The sequence below is a fragment of the Mustelus asterias genome, chromosome 1 (assembly GCF_964213995.1).
Source record: "Mustelus asterias chromosome 1, sMusAst1.hap1.1, whole genome shotgun sequence".
Taxonomy (NCBI): domain Eukaryota; kingdom Metazoa; phylum Chordata; class Chondrichthyes; order Carcharhiniformes; family Triakidae; genus Mustelus; species Mustelus asterias.
The window spans coordinates 168,498,263-168,515,148 of NC_135801.1; the positions used below are offsets into that span (position 1 = coordinate 168,498,263).

At 44.2% G+C, this 16,886-nt stretch overlaps 1 long non-coding RNA gene and 1 other non-coding gene across 5 annotated transcripts in view; both read right to left on the reverse strand.

Annotated features, from left to right (window-relative positions):
• Positions 1-2,410: 2,410 nt before the first annotated feature.
• The window catches only part of LOC144500058 (uncharacterized), a 77,015-nt gene continuing 62,539 nt past the window's right edge, over positions 2,411-16,886 (reverse strand). For 3 of the 4 annotated variants that reach the window (XR_013498919.1, XR_013498917.1, XR_013498918.1), the window contains 4 exons: positions 7,782-7,982; positions 5,555-5,861; positions 3,640-3,761; positions 2,411-2,736 (listed from right to left, as the gene is read on the reverse strand). This is a non-coding gene — a long non-coding RNA (uncharacterized LOC144500058). Of the gene's footprint in view, positions 2,737-3,639; positions 3,762-5,554; positions 5,862-7,781; positions 7,983-11,131; positions 11,299-16,886 lie in introns of those variants that run through there. The other variant, XR_013498916.1, reaches the window with a different exon arrangement.
• Positions 5,313-5,450, reverse strand: LOC144501781 (small nucleolar RNA SNORA5). The gene has a single exon (XR_013499196.1). It is a non-coding gene; the product is annotated as a small nucleolar RNA SNORA5 (small nucleolar RNA).

Genomic DNA, 16,886 nt, shown 5'->3' on the forward strand with positions numbered 1-16,886 from the left:
CCTCGCCTCTTGTCCTCTCTTTGCTATTGCACCTTTGAATGCCTTGCAAACAGCTGGGCTGTATACGTCATGCCTACTGACTCATCAAACTGCAGTGAGAAACATTCACAGCCTGATGTGTCTTGGTGTATTTGCTGAGACACATCCTCAAACAACAATTCCACCCTTCTGGCTACTGTTAAAGCACCGAGTGACATGCTCTTGATGGCTGTTGTAATTTCATCTTTGTTTTTAAAGTCTTTGAACAAGGCGTTGGCAGCATAGCCTCCTTGATAAATTTGTCATCAGTGAACATTTTTTTTTGCCAGCAGATCGCTAATGCAAAAAATACCTTTATTGTCAGCTTTACCTTTAGCCACAGGTTTTGAAAGGAGTGCAACATTCCCTTTAACTCCCCAACTTGTCCAAATGGTGCCATTTGAAGGAAAAGTTTCTGAAATTTTGCATGCATTGTCTTGTGATGACTTTCCAAACACACTGTTGACAAATGGTCTTGTCTTGCCTTTGACATTTGTTTTTAAAAAATCACTTTCCCGTTCCTGTTGCAAATGATAGATTTTTGCCCTTTTAGAGATCCCTGGCTCCTTATTCATCATTTTGTCTTCACCCAGCTTAGTTCATGTTTTGGCACTGTGATTTGGCAGTCAATGAGCTGATTCACTCAACCCTATGCATTTTGGTAGCCAATGGCAATTGACTTTTCAAGACTCCAGGATTGACTTATTAATCACAATCAACCATTTGGAGACCACTGCTCTAGAAGATACAAGAAACATTCCAATAATATTGGGCCTGAGTGGGATTGTGGTTGGTGCAGACTCGATGGGCCGAATTGCCTCTTTCTGTACTGTAGGGTTTCTATGATTTCTATGACAAATGGTGCTGAAGCAGTCCATGTTCAAAGACAACAAGATCTGGACAATATCCAGGCTTGGACTGACAAATGTCAAGTAACATTCGGGCAACACAAATGCCAGGCAATGACCTTACCAATAAGAAACACTCTAACCACCGCCCCTTCACATCCAATCACTGGTGATGGTGTAACCCATCACTGAATCCCCCAGTCAACATCCTTGGGGTTACCATTGACCAGAAACTCAACTGGACTCACCACATTAAGTGGCTACAAGAGCAGGTCAGAGGCTAGGAATACAGCAGCGAGTAACTCACCTCTTAACTTCCCAAAGCCTGTCCACCATCTACAATAAGAGTTTTAACAACACCAGGTTAAAGTCCAACATGTTTATTTGGTAGCAAATGCCATTAGCTTTCAGAGTGCTGCTCCTTAATCAAACTGTGTTTACCCCAGTCCAACGCCAGCATCGCCACATCATCACCATCTACAAGTCAGGAGTGTGATGGAATACTCACTTGCCTGGATGGGTGCAGCTCCAACACTCAAGAAGCTTGACACCATCCAGGACAAAGCCCACTTGATCGGCACATCTACAGCCACTCCCTCCACCGACACTCAGTAGCAGCAGTGTATACTATCTACAAAATGCACTGCAGCAATTCACCAAAGATCCTTAGACAGCATCTTCCAAACCCATGACCACTTCCATCTAAAAAGACAAGGGCAGCAGATACATGGGAACACCATGACCTGCAAGTTCCCCTCCAAGCTACCCACCATCCTGATTGGAAATATATCACCGTTCCTTTGCAGTTGCTGGGTGAAAATCCTGTAATTTCCTAATGGAATTGTGGGTCAGCCCACAGCACATGGACTGCAGCAATTCAAGGTGGCGGCTTATTACCACCTTCTCAAGAGCAACTAGGGATTGGCAATAGCCGCCTGACCCCACTTTCAAGGAGCTATGAACCTGTACCCCATGACCCCTAAATGCTGGGCAGCCAGTGACACCCATGTCCAACAAATGAATAAAAAAACTTGAAAAATACTAAAGCTATTAAGTCTTAATAATGCACTGAGAAAATCATAGTATGATTAGAACAAGTCAACATAGTTTTACCAAAGGGAAATCCTGTTGGACAAATTCAGTAGAACTTTTTGAGGATGAATATAGTAGGGTACATCTGGTTTTCCAAAAGGCATTTGAAAGGGTGCTGGACAAAAGGTTAATAGGCAAGGTAAAGGCTCCTGGAGTTTGTGTTTCAGATTCCAGCATCTGCAGTAATTTGCTTCTACTTGGAGTATATCATTCATGAGCAATGCGTAAGTATGACAAAGAGCACAATTTAATTTTGTTTGTAGAGGCCGTACAATTGTTATGCCATATTGATGCATTATGGACAATCATCACAAGTCAAGATTAAGGAACTATATTCTGTACCTAGACTGTCTTAATTTGCTAGTTATTGATAAAGACACTGAGTGGGAGCATGAACATCAAAACTCAAAATCTCTTGTCACGTGAGAAGCATAAATCGACACAACAGATAACATAGGTTTTATAATTGGCTTTTAATAGTAAAGTTTTAAAAACAGATGTTAAATAGTCCCTAATCTTTTATTAAAATTCTGCTGTTGGTATATAATGCTTTAGGACTATGTGCTAATATAGCCAAGACATATACAAAATACAGACAATGATTTTATATTTGTCCAAGATGTTCTGAAAAGCTGGGATACTCTCCTTCAGGCACTTGCTGGTCTTGGCAATGATCTGGGAGGCTGTTTCAATTACCACGGTAGGGTCTACCAGTGATCAAAGACGTGCTGAGGGAAGGCTTGGCCAATGGTGTTGAACCACCAAACAGCTGTAAAATCTGGTTAGGAATGATAAAAATGAATCAGCTTGAAATGAACTGAAATCACCAGTATACGAAATGCATTTTTGAAGCATTCTTAAAATCCCACTCTAACATTCTGGTCACATCACCAGAGCCCAGATAATGATCTTTCTCTGCTGCGGCTGCCACCACCCCGCCCCCCCCAACAATATCAGTACTATGGACAGCCTTTTGGGCAAGTGCTGGAAAGGAAGAGCTTTCAAAATTTCATTTCTGCATGGCCTAGCTCTCTTTGGTGACACGATGGTTAGCACTGCTGCTTCACAGCATCAGGGACCCAGGTTCGATTCTCAGCTTGGGTCACTGTCTGCAGAGTTTGCACATTCTTTCCATGTCTGCGTGGGTTTCCTCCGGGTGCTCCGGTTTCCTTCCATAGTCCAAACAATGTGCTGGTTAGGTGCATTGGCCATGTTAAATTCTCCCTCAGTGTCCTCGGAACAAGTGCTGGAGTGTGGTGATTAGGGGATTTTCACAGTAACTTCATTGCAGTGCTAATATAAGCCTACTTGTGACAATAATAAACAAACTTTAAAACTTTCTGGATTTCAAAATAAAATGATAGGTACTGCAACCTCCAAGGTTTGAGGCTCAATCATTTTGGTCTTTAATATATAATATTCAGTTTAAGTGCACATGTAGCCTAATGTTAAACTTCACATCACTTGTAATGCAATGCCTTTACACTGACCAGATACTCATTAATGAAGTGAGAATCACAAGAAAGGTCAGTTTGTTGCAGCATATCAACGGGCAATTTTCAGAGTTTTTGCTCCAGCTTTTTTGGTAGAAAGAGGTGGAAACGAAGGAGAAAATCGACATATCCAACTGACACTGATTATAAAGAAGCATTTTCCTAAAGATAAATATAAAAATACTGACCAGAAGACTCATTCACAGGGAGGTGTGCCTTGACTACAAATATGAGTGTTCCAGCTCCTCATGGTTCCTCAAGCTAGTGTCCACATTACACTGTGGAAATCTCCAACCACTTATTCTGAACACTGTGGAAAAGGGCCACAATTACAACACAATTAAGATATCAAGTTTCAACTAGCACATTGCTCTGAACATATTCTTAAATGTTATTTAAATCGTTTCCAGAGCTCCCAATCTTGATCATGAAGGAAATACCTCACGAAAGAGTTGTTAGAAGAGTTCAACAATCAAAGCCACTCACTATTGATTTATTACAGTGCAATAATGCATAGAGTCTGCAAAGGGTGGCCATGTTTTCAAATACAGAATGACAATTCATACATAGAAATCACTAGGAGTGAATGGAGAATTAAAATGGCAAGTGACCAGAAGCTCAAGATGATGGAAGGTAAATAATCCAATCTACATTTGGTCTTCCCAGTGTAATGGAGATTGCATTGTGAGCACTGCATGTAACTGAAAGTTCAAGAGGTGATTCAGCTGGATGGGGTGCTATGCACAGAATAATGGCAACCGAAGAGGTGAAAGGGCAAGTGCTGCATTCATGTGTTTGCAATTGTCTTTTGTACAAGATATCTCTGCCCATTTTAACTCAGTGGTCTACTAAAGGTATGAAACAGAATACCTTACATCCATTAAGTCTACTTAATGCAGTGAGACTCTTTAATTTTAGAACAAGTATTGCAATTGATCATACAATGCAATTCTGCGGAACAGCTACTTTGCAGCTGATTTGATAATAGGAGGTATGCATACTGATTTCGGTGTTTCAGTCTGTGCAAACCCAAACAAATGAAAAGCTTCCAAAAGATCTGAATTTCAATGATCAGTGATGATCTACTGTGTCTTAGGTTGTGCACTATTTCAAGTGCATGTAAAAAGGTGCATAGAACTATACAGATATAGTTCAGCAGTCCTTTGAGAAGGGGGCTGTATCTGGTTCTGCAGTGAATACACAGGTCTACAGGACTCCTGGCTGTTGCGATAATCTGGCCATCACCAGTCAATAACATCAGCAAGCAATGTCACAGAGACTAGAAAGCAGTGCATTATATAAGAATAATACACTAGAGGTCCACAGCCTCTCCTACAGTACTTGAATCGTACAGCCACTCAGGAGATAGTATATTTTAAATTCAACACATATTACATGCTGTGGTTTGGCAGAAACAATGAAAAACAGCTCTTTCCTGGCACAACTGACTCACCGGAAGAAATCCATAATGGTTTTGATGGATTATAAATCCCGAAAAGTTCCCATTTGTTTTTAAAGCCGTGGGAATTTAATTGTCTTTGCAATCAATTTTATAGCCAGTTTTTGTAATGTACTAAATAATAATCCCTGAGGAAGCTACAAATGAATTGAAATCTACATTGTAAGTGTACAAATGAGCATTTTCATGACCAAGCTAGGTGTAGTATGAAAACATACACCGATCATTCCACTATACTGAACTAGTTTGAAATTAGAACCACCCCAACACATGCTCGAAATAGAAGCTAGAATATTGTGATATTCAGTGATTGAAATATGAAGCGTTCTCACACCAAGTTAAATTATTTGAATTCTGACAAGCTAGATCCAGATTTAGCAAAACTCTTTTTAAAAAAACTAATATTGTTTGTAGCATATTATTATCCTCCATGTTCACAAGTCAGAGCACAGAGGCCCATGAACTACATATTTACTATCAGCAGCCATTTCAGGGTGTAGACCATCGCAGAGAGAATACACAGAAATGTACATGACTGCATTGTCAGAATTTTAAGCCATCTAGTACCAACTTTGATTGCGTTTGTTCCTCACCATCAACCGTTAATGTTTTCCATTACAGTACATTGCACTGTCAGTACTTACTTCCTTGGTTGCCCACTAGAAACCCGTCATAATACTGTCCTTGATTTTGTTCAGGTATTGAACTCCCTCGGTATCAGGCAGGATATTGTGCCATCCGGTCCAAAGTTCTTGCATGTTCTAGAAATGTTTATGTTTCTCAGCAGTTATCTGCTGACGAACGGACACATCCCCCCTTGTTAGTGTTTTCAACATGGGGAAAAGGGGCGAACCTTCATTACACATGCTACGGTACTAATTAGAAGATTTGGACAGACAAAGCTGGCTCTTCAATTACTGACTCACATTATGACACAATCTGGCCAGATTTCTGTTGAGAGAAATTTAAAAAAATGTCAGAATATAGATAAATGATCCATGTTCATCAAATAACATTTACAACAGAAACCAAAAATCTGTTCAGGCTAGCCTGAAATATAATCCACAATCCTCTGGCGCTGAGAATTGCAACGGTTAACAATCTTCGAGTGAAGAAATTTCTTACCTCGGTCCTAACTGATTGGCCCCTTGTCCTGAAACTGTGCCCAGTGTGCTAGATTCCTCAGCTAGAAGAAACAACCTCTGTCTACCCTGCCAAGCTCCTTCATAATCTTCAATGTTTCACCTTTTCACTCTACTAAACTCCAGAGTTTGGCCCAATTTACTCAGCTTATCATAGGATAACTCTCATCCCAGGAACCGGTCTAGTGAATCTTCGCTGTGGTGCCTCCAATGCAAGTATATCCTTCCTTAAACATGGGAGACCAAATCTGTGTACAGTACTCAAGGTGGCTGGTGTACCTACATTTTGTGATTCTTGTCCTCTGAATATCAACAGATTTCATGCCTTTTGGGAAAATATTTTTACTACCAGTGAATTATTTCACACTTTTCCAAATTATACTCTGTCACCTTGTAATCCACTCAATCTTATATTTCTTCTCTGCCCTTGTGTCTTCCCTCACAGCTTGCTTTGTATCATTCAAGATATTAATGTAGATTGTAAATAGCTGAGGCTCCAACATTGATCCTTGTGGCATTCTATTAGATACATCCTGCTAACTTGAAAATACTCATTTATCCTCCCTCTCTCTGCCCATTAATTTCATGAGCCCTTATATTGTGAATTAAACTTTTCAATCCATCAACTGGTTTCCCTTTATCTACTCAAGTAGTTACATCCTCAAAAAAACTCCCTATATATTTGGCAAATACAATTCTCCTTTCATAAAATCATGTTGACGGTACACCAGATCATACAATAATTTGTCAAGTATATTGTTAAGATTTCCTTGATAATAGACTCCAGCATTTTCCCCAAGTTAACTGGTCTGTAATCCTGTCTTTTCCCCTCTCCCTTTTTTCTTTAATAGGAGTGTTAAATTTACTAACCTGCTCTCTGATGAGACTAAAAATCATGACCAGTGCATCCACTATCTCTGTAGCTACCTTTCAGAATCCGTAGGTGTAGGCCATCAGATCCGGGGAATTCATTAGCTTTTAGTCCCTTGAATTTTTTTTTTTTTTAAATTCTCTGCTGATAATAATTACTTCCAAGTTTCTCAGCCATATTAGCTCATTGGTTGCCCTCTATTTCTGGTACAGTAATTCTCAGTTAAAGTTACAGCTGTGTTCTGAAAATCACGACGTTCAATGAATCATGCGAAAACCGGAATTACATTTCTTCAGATGCTTCTCGCCCAGAAAAAAAACGTACGTGTTGAAATATTTTACCACACGTGCAGCACTGCATAATAAAATAAATCATCAGATTAACTTATCAGTCTCCCTTTCTTCTTAAGCAGTCCCTCATGTTTGGGGATGGTTTACTTCACTCCAATTCCATGAGTTCTGAGATGGCTGATAAGTCCAATTCACAATCTGCAGACCCTGCCACACATGGGGTAGGCGTTGCTTGGAGGGTCAGTTTTCACCACCTGTTCCTGATTAAGTTTCTCTACGTTTGGTGGAGAAGTCTGACCTCTTCAGGGATGCTTTGAGAACATCTCTAAAGTGGTTCACTGGAGGTGGTTTTAAGTGATTAACGCCTCAATGCTGGGCATGTTGGAATGGGAGAAGACCTTGTTGTTGCACTGTCTTTCTTGCCAACTGACCTGGTGGTGCTTTGTGGCACCTAATACAGGTTTTCCAAGTCTCAGAACCATAGAGGTGGGAGTGTGGAGATCACTGCAGCCTGGTGAACCATGACCGTAGTCTCAGGTTTGAGATCCTGATCCTCAAAATCTCTTACCTTCAGCTGGCACACTGGCAATGATGATGAATTTCATCAACCATGTCTACCTTTGTCAAGGTAGTCTTGCAATGTACGGAAATGGCCCAAATTGATCTTAATCGACAAGAGGAATTGTGTTGTGGGACCTGGTTGGAATAGAAACTATTTTCTGGTATAAAAACAGAAAATGCTGGAAAACCTTCACAGATCTGGCAGCATCTGTGGAGAGAAGAACAGTTTGAGTAAAATATGACGCCTCTTGAGTTTGATGTAACAGTACATCTCTCCCTGACTATACCGTTCCCTATCACCGTCACATTTCTTGTTGCTGCCGCCACCACTAACAACTTCCTGCACCATGGTGCTATGGACATCCAGTTAGCAAAAACCTCACACCTATTGGTAAAATTCAAGTCACAACAAAAACAGAAAATGTTGGAAAATCTCAGCAAGTCTGACAGCATCGGTGGACAGAAAACAAGAACTAACATTTCGAGTCTGGATGACTCGACAGATGGGCGGCACGGTAGCACAGTGGTTAGCACTGCTGCTTCACAGCTCCAGGGACCTGGGTTCATTCCCGGCTTGGGTCACTGTGTGGAGTTTGCACATTCTCCTCGTGTCTGCGTGTGTTTCCTCCGGGTGCTCCGGTTTCCTCCCACAGTCCAAAGATGTGCGGGTTAGGTTGATTGGCCATGCTAAAATTGCCCCTTAGTGTCCTGGGATGCGTAGGTTAGAGGGATTAGTGGGTAAAATATGTAGGGATATGGGGGTAGGGCCTGGGTGGGATTGTGGTCGGTGCAGACTCGATGGGCCGATTGGCCTCTTTCTGTACTGTAGGACTTCTATGATTTCTATGATGCTGTCAGACCCGTCGGGATTTTCCAGCATTTTCTGATTTTGTTTCAGATTCCAGCATCCACGGTAACTTGCTTTTATCTTCTGGTCAAATTCAAGTGTGCAGGCTTCCCCACCAGTGCATCCTGGATCCCCATAGCTGTGTGACTTGTAGTCACACCATCCTGTCTCTGACCAATTCAAGTTCTACTTTGTCCAGGTTAACTCTTCCCTCTCCCCTATGCTGTGCAACACCTTCAGCTCAGACTCCAGTTCAACAACCCTTGAGCCAAAGTTACTCAAGGTCCACACACTTACCACAGACATGATGTGGAGATGCTGGTGTTGGACTGGGGAGAACAAGATAAGAGGTCATACGACACCAGGTTATAGTCCAACAGGTTTATTTGAAATCACAAGCTTTCAGAGTGCTGCTCCTTCGTCAGGTGAAGTCAGCATGACCACAGACACGATTGTCTAGATACACAATGCCCTCCAGAAACCCCCATGTTACACGTAGCACCTTCAGTTCAGTAACTTGCATTTTTATGTGTATTTAAGGAAATGGAAGGATCACATGAATTATTGGAAGCAGTCTTTGTAGCGATAACACAACTTTGGGGCATTCCAATCCTTTCAACACAGCTAAAGACATTTTTAACAAGCAGCTTTTCTCCAATGCCAGAACAAACATCTTCAACTGCATTTTCTTTTAAATAAACGGTTAATTTTAATTGAATTTTATTTCAACAAGCAGGAAACTAATGATCGACAATTCATAGAAACCCTAGTGCAGAAGGAGGCCATTCGGCCCATCGAGTCTGCACCGACCACAATCCCACCCAGGCCCTACCCCCACATATTTACCCACTAATCCCTCTAACCTACACATCTCAGGACTCTAAGGGGCAATTTTTAACCTGGCCAATCAACCTAACCCGCACATCTTTGGACTGTGGGAGGAAACCGGAGCACCCGGAGAAAACCCACGCAGACACGAGGAGAATGTGCAAACTCCACACAGACTGTGACCCGAGCCGGGAATCGAACCCAGGACCCTGGAGCTGTGAAGCAGCAGTGCTAACCACTGTGCTACCGTGCCGCCCTATTCCTGGAGCCAACTGGTACAAAATGCAATGTCACAAACAGCCTACAGTGGGCAGCACAGTGGTTAGCACTGCTGCCTCACAGCGTCAGGGACCTGGGTTCAATTCCTGGCTTGGGTCACTGTCTGCGGAGTCTACACATTCTCCTCATGTCTGCATGGGGTTCCTCCAGGTACTCCAGTTTCCTCACACAGTCTGAAAGACATGCTGGTTAGATGCATTGACCCGAACAGGCACCGGAGTGTGGCCACTTGGGGAATTTCACAGTAACTTCATTGCAGTGTAAGTCTTACTTGCGACTAATAAATAAACTTTAACTTTAAAAAGGGGGGGGGGGGATTCAGCCAATCAAGCCTGCACCAACAACAATCCCACCCACGTCCTGTCCCCGTAACCCCACGTATTTACCCTGCTAATCCCCTTAACCTACACATCGTGGGACACTGAAGGAGAATTTAGTATGGCCAATACACCTAACAGTGTCTTTGGACTGTGGGAGGAAACCCACGCAGACACGGGGAGAAGGTGCAAACTCCACACAGACAGTGACCCAAGCCGGGAATCGAACCCGGGTCCCTGGCGCTGTGAGGCAGCAGTGCTAACCACCCCGTGCTGCCCCGGGCAGTGCTAACCACCCCCAGCAGCGCTGACCACCCCGCGCTGCCCCGGGCAGCGCTGACCACCCCCACTGCCCCAGCAGCGCTGACTACCCCGCGCAGTGCTGACCACCCCGTGCTGCCCCGGGCAGCGCTGACCACCCCGTGCTGCCCCGGGCAGCGCTGACCACCCCGTGCTGCGGGCAGCGCTGACCACCCCGCGCTGCCCCGGGCAGTGCTAACCACCCCCAGCAGTGCTGACCACCCCGCGCTGCCCCAGCAGGGCTGACCACCCCACATTGCCCCAGGCAGTGCTGACCACTGTGCCACCATCAGGATCAACAACAGTGATTAGTTGCGGGTGGGCCATTGACCACGTGGCCTCGAGACAGCTGAAGAGAAATTTCAAACGGCTCCAAATGTACAGGTTTTTAAATTGGGAGGAAAACAGTGAAGTTCCAGCGGCGAACATGAAGCGCAGAGAAAACTAACAAAAAACAAACGGCCGCGATCTAACTTTAATATGGGCGAGGGTAACACGCGGTAGAAAACAGATGGGGATTGTTTAAAATTCCCCAGCCGTTTAAAACTTCAAACTGTGTTTGAAAACTCTCCGGAGACTGATTTTTAAAGCACTGTTAGCAACACAGCAACTTGATGCTGCAAATACCCTGTCTCCCCCATCATCGATTACTGATAAAATCAGCTCCTGTCCTCAATCTGATTACATCCAGTAACTACTATTCAAGAATCTAGAAATACAGCTATGGCGGAGTACCTGGGACGCTGTTCTATCTTTCCCCGCTGTGATCACCAGGGAACAACTCACCGTCTCTGAGGATGGCACTGGATTGAATCGCTCACCATCGATGCCCTCACACTGACCATCATGGCGACCAGCTGAAGAGAAGGGATCAAGAGGAGGAAAGAGAAACGTTTCCGCGCACACTCATGCTCCGCCCCCTACCAGCACACGCTCCAGATCCGCCCCGCCCCATGTCCGCGCACGCTCCTGCTCCGCCCCGCCCCATGTCCGCGCACGCTCCTGCACCGCCCCGCCCCCTACCAGCGCACGCTCCGGCTCCGCTCAGCCCCCTGTCTGCGCACGCTCCGCCCCTTACCCTCGCACGCTCCTGCACCGCTCAGGCCCGTGCCCGCGCCCAGCTGTCAGACTCCCTACCCTGTCTATTCCAATGGTCCCTTCATCAGCAGGGACATTCTGTCAACGTCCACACAACTGATTCTTAGGAGTACCCCTTGCCCATCAGAAGTCATCACATCTCAGAATATTTTAGTGCCCTGCAGAGGTTTACAGTCATGATGTGGAGATGCCGGCGTTGGACTGGGGTAAACACAGTAAGAAGTTTAACAACATAACTCGAAGACCATTTGACCAATTGTGTCTGTTGTCAATTGGGACCACGGTCTGTGTCATCAATAGAAATCAAATTTGTGGGCGCCACGGTGGCACATTGGTTAGCACTGCTGTCTCACAGAGCCAGGGATATGGGTTCAATTACGACCTTGGGTGACTGTGTGGAGTTTTCACGTTCTCCCCGTGTCTGGTTGGATTTCCTCTGAGTGCTCCGGTTTCCTCCCACAGTCCAAAGATATGCAGTTTAGGTTGATTGGCCATGCTAAATTGCCCCTTAATGTCAGCGGGATTAGCAAGGTAAATGCATGGGGTTACAGACATAGTAGTGCCTGGGTGGGATTGTTGTCAGTACAGGCTCGATGGGCTGAATGGCCCCCTTCTGCATTGTAGGGATTCTATGATTCTAAGAATTAATAAAATGTTTCTTAAAGGGGCCCAAACAATTTTGATCTACCAAGTGTCCATATCACAGCTTGGTATGGCACCTGCTCTGATCAAGACCACAAGAAACTGCAAAGGGTTGTGAACGAAGCCCAGTCCATCACGCAAACCAGCCTCCCAACCATTGACTCCATCTATACTTCACGCTGCCTCAGAAAAGCAGCCAGCATAATCAAGGACCCCATGTACCCTGGACATACTGTCTCCCACCTTCTTCCTTTGGGAAAAAGATATTAATGTACACAGGGAGATGCCCTCCACTACGCTTCCTGAAGTCGATGACTTTCTCCTTCATTTTGTTGACCTTGAGGGAGAGATTATTGTCATTGCACCAGTTCACAAGATTCTCTATCTCTTTCCTGTACTCTGTTTCATCATTGTTTGAGATCCAACCCACTACAGTGGTGTCATTGGCAAACTTGAAAATCGAATTGGAGTGGAATTTGGCCACACAGTCATAGGTGTATAAGGAGCATCGTAAGGAGCTGAGGACACAGCCTTGTGGGCACCGGTGTTGAGGACGATCATGGAGGAGATGTTGTTGCCTATCCTTACTGATTGCGGTATGTGAGTTAGGAAGTCTATGATCCAGTCGCAGAGGGAGAAGCTGAGCTCTAGGCCACGGAGTTTGGAGATGAGTTTCGTAGGAATAATGGTGTTGAAGGTTGAGCTGTAGTCAATACATAGGATTTACAGAGATAAACATTGTGGTAGGTCCACCAGTCTCCATGACCTTGTTCTCAGGTCTCTAGAAGATTGCATAAGATTCAAGTTCTCCATGTTCTTTCTTGAACTCTCAGAGACCATTGGTTCTCTATTCTGTCATATATGAGTATGTTAGCACTTCTTTTTGTTCTTGGTGATGGATTGCACATCTGATGCAGCTCGAAATCATGTGATTTTGAGATCCCTGCCCACCAGACTGAACTTGGCGTGCTAACACAATACCTGTGCCTCTGGTGTATTAACTGAAAGACCTTAACTCAGAGGGTTCTTGGCATGACCAACCTTTCATTATGAATTAGTAAATCATCCTCAAAACTGCGATGAATTTGTTGTTTGAAGTACTGTTTCAGTGTAGAATTGTTGGGTACATATTCTGAACATCTATCTTTGCAATATTCTTTGATTTTAGCACATTCTTCATCTGGTTTTTGTGCTGGTCAGATTTTGTTCAACCTCTCTGTGTTGTTGCTGGTAGGAATTTTGACTCTACATCCCTAATGAAATTTATGCCTCTTGTTCTCAGCAGGAATGCATGGTAGTGCATCTGCTGTTGTTTGCCTTGGATTTAAGTAATTGGTTTCTTGCCTGATGCAAGCTGTGCTTCTCTGTAAAGGACATGTGGTTCCTTCATCTGCTGTTCATGGGAAATCTTCCATTTTGTAGATTAGTTGTATGTCTGTGCAAGTTTTTCCACTTAATAGTGAACTTTCTTGGTTGATTTGATTTGATTTATTATTGTCACATGTATTAGTATACAGTGAAAAGTATTATTTCTTGCACGCTATGCAAAGGATACCATCCACAGAGAAGGAAAGGAGAGAGTGCAGATTGTTACAGTCTACAAGTTTTTAGGTGTAAAGATCACCAACACCGTGTCCTGGTCCCCCCATGCTAACTATAGTTAAGAAAGCCCATCAACGCCTCTACTTTCTCAGAAGACTAAGGAAATTTGGCATGTCAGCTATGACTCTCACCAACTTTTACAGATGCACCATAGAAAGCAGCTTGGTATGGCTCCTGCTCTGCCCAAGACAGCAAGGAAATACAATTGAGCGTAGCCCAATTCATCACGCAAACCAGCCTCCCATCCATTGACTCTGTCTACACTTCCCGCTGCCTCGGCAAAGCAGCCATAGCTAGGGTGTAGAGAAAGATCAACTTAATGCGAGGTAGGTCCATTCAAAAGTCTGACAGCAGCCGGGAAGAAGCTGTTCTTGAATCGGTTGGTACGTGACCTCAGACTTTTGTATCTTTTTCCCAATGGAAGAACATGGAAGAGAGAATGTCCGGGGTGCACGGGGTCCTTAATTATGCTGGCTGCTTTGCCGAGGCAGCGGGAAGTGTAGACAGAGTCAATGGATGGGAGGCTGGTTTGCATGATGAATTGGGCTACGCTCATGACCTTTTGTATTTCCTTGCTGTCTTGGGCAGAGCAGGAGCCATACCAAGCTGTGATACAACCAGAAAGAATGCTTTCTATGGTGCATCTGTAAAAGTTGGTGAGAGTCATAGCTGACATGCCAAATTTCCTTAGTCTTCTGGGAAAGTAGAGGCGTTGATGGGCTTTCTTAACTATAGTTAGCATGGGGGGACCAGGACACGTTGTTGGTGATCTTTACACCTAAAAACTTGAAGCTCTCGACACTTTCTACTTCATCCCTACTAATGTAGACAGGGGCATGTTCTCCCTTATGTTTCCTGAAGTCGATGACTATCTCCTTCATTTTGTTGACATTGAGAGAGAGATTATTGTTGCCACACTGGTTCACCAGATTCTCTATCTCATTCCTGTACTCTGCCTCATCATTGTTTGAGATCTGGCCCACTACGATGGTGTCGTCAGCAAACTTGAAAATCGAATTGGAGGGGAATTTGGCCACACAGTCATAGTGTATAAGGAGTATAGCAGGCGGCTGAGAACACAGCCTCGTGGAGCACTGGTGTTGAGTATGATCGTGGAGGAGGTGTTGTTGCCTATCCTTATGAATTGTGACCTGTTAGTTAGGAAGTTCAGGATTCAATCACGGAGGGAGGTACCGAGGCCCAGGACACGGAGTTTGGATTGAGTTTCGTGGGAATAATGGTGTCGAAGGCTGAGCTGTAGTCAATAAATAGGAGTCTGACATAGGTGTCATCTAGGTGTTCAAGGATTGAGTGCAGGGCCAGGGAGATGGTGTCTGCTGTGGGCCTGTTGTGGGTCACAGGCAAAGTTTCTGTGATTTTCTTGCTTTATATTGGAGTTTGGTGGCCAATTGTCCATTGACCTTTAGCTGAATGCCTCCTGGACTGTGGAATCTTATGGTTAATGGCTGGGCAAGGCTTGCTTGAGCACTGTTCTGTGTCTAAATGAACTGAAACACTCATTCCAGTGTCTACTTTGAAACTTCCTTTGTGTCGGTTAACCATAATATCTGCACACCAATAGTTCCCATTTGATCCTGTAATTTCTCACAAGAATGGCACTTCAGGGGGCAGCACGGTGGCACAGTGGTTAGCACTGCTGCCTCACAGCGCCAGGGAACCGGGTTTGATTCCCAGCTTGGGTCACTGTCTGTGTGGAGTTTGCACATTCTCCCTGTGGCTGCGTGGGTTTCCACCGGGTGCTCCAGTTTCCTCCCACAGTCCAAAGATGTGCAGATTAGCTGGATTTGTCATGCTAAATTGCCCCTTAGTGTCAGGGGGACCAGCTCGGGTAAATGCATGGGGTTATAGGGATAGGGTCGGGGTGGGATTGTGGTCGGTGCAGACTCGACGGGCCAAACGGCCTCCTTCTACACTGTAGGATTCTATGATTCATTATCTCTTTCTTCTTCAACTTCTTAGCTGGTAGATGATCTTAGTAGTTTCTCCTTGAATTTTTGTGTTTGATTTTTGCTGTGGCATACCGATTTTTAAAATGGTTTCTCTTCTTGTAGGATTAGCACTTCTTGGTGGTCCATTTTTCATGCTGATGCATTTCCTAGCACAACAAGAAGACTGAATAATGGCAGATACCCAGCCCGCTTCACTTTTCCTTCTTTTAACTTACGTGTCCTGCTACTTCAATGTGCTACAAACTATGATACCTTAGTCATTTATCTCCACGAGATTTTTTTTGCCTCGAGTAAAGAATTGATTTTGTTTTCTGATTTTTGCGTGCCTTGCTATCTGCAGAAATCTTCCCTCACCTACCGAAAATCTTATAATGTCTTTTCCAAGACTCCTACAACAATGCAATCCAAATTATTTCATCTTTCAGGGTTTCATACTTACAATTCTCAGCTAATGGATATAAATCATTAATGCTCTCTCCCAGTTTTTGGTGCGCCTATTGAATTTTGCCCTCCCTATAATGGTGTTTCTTTGAAGACTAAAATAAGTATCAAAGTCTTTGATAAATTCTTCATAAATTACTGTGTATTTGTTTATAATCTGTCAGACCATTACATCATCTGCGCTACTGCCTATGGCGTAGAAGACTTGAGACTTCAGTCCCAAGCCCGCTAATGAAATGCAAATATGAATTTCAATATTGAAATCTGCTCCGCGCCGATTTCCAGCATATCGATTCTTGGTCGCAGAGACTCACGGAGGCTGTGACGCCCAGCGGGAAGCCCGCAAAATGGCCCCCGTTGATGTCTCCCGGCCTGCTGTGCTACTAGAGCAGCGCAGTGAGCTGGGAGAATTGCCCCCATAGTTATGTCAGCAGTGACGCAAGATCACATGACAATAAAGCACGCTGTTTGCTTCTTTCATCATGTGTTTCACAGTCACCATCTGCTGTCGTCATGTGGGTCTTAGATGGTGTTGTTTGTGGTCTGCATTTACACATATAACTGAAGGCATAGCTGTCAATAAACTCTATGACTGAAATTTTCCTGTCCTGCCCGTCACAGGAATTGTAGCAAGCGGGGTTGGGGGGGGAGGGGGGTGGTGGGGTGGCATTGGTGGTGCGGACCATGTAATGGTTGGTTGACCTCAAGCAGAATTTTCCGGTTTGGGGGTGAGCGCGGCCAGAAAATCCGGCCCTTTGTTTTATTGAAGATAATACTAAATGTGTACA